Source organism: Halyomorpha halys, unplaced genomic scaffold (assembly GCF_000696795.3).
Source record: "Halyomorpha halys isolate HHAL.00 unplaced genomic scaffold, Hhal_1.1 Scaffold1988.1, whole genome shotgun sequence".
NCBI lineage: Eukaryota > Metazoa > Arthropoda > Insecta > Hemiptera > Pentatomidae > Halyomorpha > Halyomorpha halys.
In genome coordinates, this window is record NW_027114363.1 from 31,592 (window position 1) to 36,972 (window position 5,381).

The 5,381-nt window shown below is 30.1% G+C and overlaps 1 protein-coding gene across 1 annotated transcript in view; it reads left to right on the forward strand.

Annotated features, from left to right (window-relative positions):
* The window catches only part of LOC106690952 (uncharacterized), a 101,041-nt gene that overhangs the window by 18,902 nt on the left and 76,758 nt on the right, over positions 1-5,381 (forward strand). The gene's annotated exons all lie outside the window — the stretch shown is intronic.

Below are 5,381 nucleotides of genomic sequence, written 5' to 3' on the forward strand. Positions count from 1 at the left end.
CCTGATAATCCTTCGAGGAGTCTGAAAAGAAGATGGCCACGGGACCTTCTAATTTAAATTAATGTTTGAAGTACCACCAATGGGTTCCTTCCCAAGATTTTCAAGTGTATATGAAACATACAACATATTTACCTATTGTATTATTTTGTACAGTTGTAAATTACATTAAATAAATTATAAAAAAAAAACACCGATTAATATATTTTATATAAATTGTTCCTCTTCATTCAATATCAACTAGAGAATACGAAGGGAATATACCCAAGCCTTAAGCTAAAAATCAGATAAGGTGACGCAGTTTTCACTTATCAATCTTGAGAAAAAAAATGTCAATAATAAATATATATTTTTTTGTTGCTATATAATTTCTTATTTTAGGGTTTCTCGGGGTGCAAACAACTCAACATTACAACAATGCCTCGTAAAGTACGCTGGGCTGTCTTCGATTTCCCAGTCCCTAAGCTGCCGTGCTTCTTTCTTTAATTGAATATCAAATTCTTCCGTAGTCTATATTTATAAATTTTTTATTACTGTTAACAATACGAAATGGGTAATTATTTCAAATAAACAAAATAAAAGATACCTTTCAAATAAGATAAGACTGAGATTTTTTTTTTAATTCGGCCTTTAAGCCATATTAAACTATTCACATGGCGATAAAATCTAGTTGAGATTAAAGATCATTTGATCGTACATTTTGTAACAAGTTTCATCAAAATTGTTAATGCTGGTTTAGAGAATGAGAAAATATCGATTCTATAAATTTTTACTTTCGGCCAGTCGATTTTATCGAATAAGTTGCTCTAACTTCCCTGGAAAATAAACATATATATACACCACCAGCTGTAAATATGTAATGTAATTTCAGTTTTGTAAGACATTCACACCTTTTTCATAATGAAGTACAGACTAATACCATTAATCTTGTAGTTCGTATTTGGAACAATTTCACTGAAATACAATTCCGCCAGATAATTTTTTACTTTTAAACTCATGTTATATCACTATTAGTCGTCCCTATCATGAAAAAAATCTATTAGTGCTTGTACTTTATTCTGTATGTACTTGTATTTATGGACTAATGCTATGGCTTTCACTAATTTATGGCTTGTTATTATTAATATATGGCTTTCACTTCATTATTATCATTACTAACTTATGGCTTTCACTATGAAACAGGCCCCAGGTTATTTCTAAACTGGAAACCTCAAAACGTTTATTTCCAATCGAAAAATCTTATTCGAAACTTTCCCTTACTATATATTCCACATACAGGGTAATTGAAAATAAAAAAATCTGTAAAGTTAAGCTGAACTACAACTTAAAAAGGAAACTTATTTAATTCAAAATATTCAAGCTAAATCCTTTTATGAATATATAAAACTATGAAAAAAAAAGTTTTCTGTATAATCCGCCTCGCCTCACTGGTGGGTTATGTTTGACAGAGAGTCACGTGAAATGAAATGGTACTATCAGTTTTGTGAAGTTCGAATTATCTGATGTCGAAATAATTTTTCAAAATATCAAGTTTATCGACGATGATTAATGGAGGTAAGTAGACTTTAGAGGGTAAATTGGAAGCAATATGTTACAAATAAATTAAAATGGAATTACGCAATAGTTTATAACGAGAAAAAAGTATGATAAACGTCATGTTAAAGTCGATGAAAGTGATAAAACAAAAAAGTTAAATTCAAAATATTTTTATGGATCTGTTAAAATAAGATAAATAAATAATTTAGTAGAATGCAGAAAAAAATTTAAAAGTTTTAAAATATTAAAACAGGCATTAACTTTTTATACTGGATTCAGAAATTTTATTTTAAAAATCTTCAACATCGTGAAGTTTAAATTTTAAAATTTTAAACTTCAAATTAAAAAATAACTTATGATCATCAAATCCTCACGTTTTAATTTAAAATTTAATCTAAAGCTATGGAAATGATATATGTAACAAATAATTCCTTTTAAGGTTTTCTATAAAAAGTTTAAACTGTTATTGAAAATATTTTACCTCCTTTAATGAAATACACTGCATTAAATTAGATAAGGAATAAATGTTGTTATGGAGGAAGTTAAGCGATCTATAACGAGCTGCCATTAGCAGTTAGGATTCAAAAGTTGGCCTGACAACAACAGCTTCCCTGAAGTAAATAGGGTCGTCCATCTTTCCTGACCACGCAACTCTACAATTATTTTTTTCCTTAAAAAAAAAATAAAACAAAAATATGAAACTAATATATAATTAATTGTTCACGTTGCTGATAAATTCAGACCTTTAAACAAATATTTATGTGGCATAGGAACAGACATTAGAGTAATAAATCAAATTCTATGAACAAAGGTATTTGATAACTATGACACAGACAAAAAAAAAGGATGAACAAAAAATATATTCAAAAATTAATAATCAAATGTATAATATGAATCGTTTTATCATATTCCAATTAAGGCAGAATCTCGAATTAGTCGGTGCAAATTTCGACGGTGTCTAAACAGAAATACAAAAGTACAAAAAGGAAGAAATTAAGAATTTTATGTGAAAGGGGTTCTTCAGCGGTCTTTTGTTTGAAGCGAAAAAATGAAAGTAGAAGAACTACCACTTATAAAACGTTTTCACCTAAATTCGCATCACCTTCGTTTCTATTCCTTATTTTTTTCTATCTTGACACTCTCAATAGGAATAACATTTAATAAATTATAAACATTTATCTTTCAAAGTTTTTTTTTAATGATCAGCAAAGTCCTGTTTACATGAATGTAAAAATCCCATCAAAGCAGTATTTTTTCTTCTTCTTAAATTCTCTTCTTAATTCTTACTTGTCAAAAATAAATACTGAAAAACATTTACTCAGTATATTTATAATCCTTTTATCCTGCCTCCAAAATAAAAATTCAAATACAATATTCCTTAATTAATTTATTTTTTCTTGGGAGTTTCCAGGATACTGCTTTGTTACTTTATTTACTGTGATTTATTGTTATTACTCTAAGGACCCGACTTTGAATCCGGCTGGGCAGAAAATTGTTTTCTGTTGCACTGTAGCCGTGAGACAACTCCTGTGGGTTCTGGAGCCCTCCTGAGGTCCTCCCAGCCTCTTAAATTGGGTACCCTTATTGAATAAAAATCTGGCGGTCGAGCGTGATTCTGACCAAATCACCTCCTTGCACAACCATTGGTCTAGTAACAGTACTTCCTTACAAAGTACTGAACCCCTGACCCTTCATGGGTTGTAGCGGTACAGATTTAAATTTAATATTGTTATTTAATGAAACATCCAGTAAATTAATATGTTTAATAATTTTTGTCACCATCTGATCTATACTTCATTCATTAAATTTTTTCTTTAACTTTTTTTGAATATTACCATTAATAAAAATATTTTTTTGTCTAAAAATTGTCAATTTTTTGTAGAGTAGATTAATTTTTTTTTCTCTGACCTCCTTTATTGAAAATATAACAATATCGATAAATACATGTGTATATAAATATATATATAATGGTGCCCTTCCTTTGCCATATGGCATTATAAGGGATTGGACTGGGTCCGCTGAGGGCGGGGGTTACAAAATTGGCCCAGGAGCCGCTGACCGGGGGGTACAAAGAGAAGATTAATTATTTTAATACTTCATTAAAAATAGTACATGGTTTCAAATCAAATTGGTAGAGTGGGGAACTCAGCATCTCAAAAACGTCCAAGAGAAAAATAAATGAAATGAGCACTACTGTGTTCTGAAGGCAGGATAGAGGTTCAAAAATAATTGTAAAACGGTTTAGGTTAGTGAGTCTTAAGTTTCTAAACTTTTTTTGAGGTTCATCTCCACCGTCAGAAACCAGTTATTCGTAATTGATGACTGGAAACTTTGTACCGTTGAATAAATAGTTCATCGTTTTCGTTTTATATCATCATTATTATAATTTATGCAACCTTAAGAATGAATATTTTCTTCTGGAATATGATACTTGGCATTTTGCACACAACTGCTGAACCTAAGACGGTGCGAGCGGGTATCCTTGACTGGCTAACCCTAGCACCATTCCCTTTCCCCGTACAAGTTAAGCAGTTCGCTCTCAAAAGATGGGTCTTAGGGCCACAAAGCAGCTCCCCATCCTTCAAGATCCCTCTCTAAAGGCGCGAGCCTAATTCCTCTGCTTGTATTAAAAGCCTCAAAGCCTGGCTGAAAATTGCTCCTCGGCGAACGTCTACGAATTTATGAATCAGCTTACATTTATACGACATTAATCTTTCTAATATTTACTATCTATTCATTTCGTCTTTGACTATATTTCATTTCCTCTGTATTGTATTTAATTTATAACTCCAATAGTGAACAAAATTATCACTACGAAAAATAAATTTATTTTTAAAACATTGTCGCATGTTGAGTGTTTTTTCATTTTGCCAACTTTTCACTCATTCATTTTTTTAATTTTTTTTTTTTTAGATTTTTTAAATATGTATTCATTTTCAAGGTAGTTAAATTTTACTGTGATATGTGAAACAAGTATTATTCCAAAAAATTAGAATATTGATTTTTTTTGTTCCAACTGCTAATAACTATTTAATTAATCATAGCCTAATTACATGACGCCTAAAAAATCGGAAGCAAAGGGATTTTATGTGTGTTTTTAATCGAAAAGCCTTCTGATAAATTCCCTTAGGCGTTATTTACCTTATGTTATTAGGAAACAGACCTTTGGATTCCCCGACTCTTGAGTCACGTTCATCCGAAGCATACATTAAACAAGATTATGAAGTAAAATTACTCCATTCTAATCCTGATTGCTGCAAACATGTCGAACTTCCAGAGCTGTATGTGTGTCGTGGCTCCCTCTCGTACATTAAATTCATCTAAGATCATCAGGGCGTAGAAAGGGCCATTTAATGACAGATCAATGATTCACATCACGCATATTGTTCTGATATTTTGACAAATATAATAAAATGAAATTTTAGTATGTTCATTATTTTGTTTCAAGACTATGAATAACAGTTATACAACATATATTTTTACGGCACTAAATTAGAGCAATAATAACTTATATTTAAATTAATTTGGCCGTTTTTAGTGAAATGCGAACAAAATAACTAAGTTTTTGATCCATCTCCATTTGGTCAGATGGAAGTTGGTAGGTTGACACTGCTGAAAATCTCATAGCTGTAAGAATTGATCGCGTACATTAAACTAGTTTGAAGTAGTTAAAGTAAAGGATTCAAGTTAATAATTACCACAACTAAAACAAAATTAGATATTACTTTTTTTTAAAAAGTTGTGTTAATATATATGGTAGCTCGAAATGTAAAAATGAAACTCTTGAATTTCATTTTTTATAGAATTTTAATTGTTAGTTACATTTTTTACATTACATATCTCTTTTA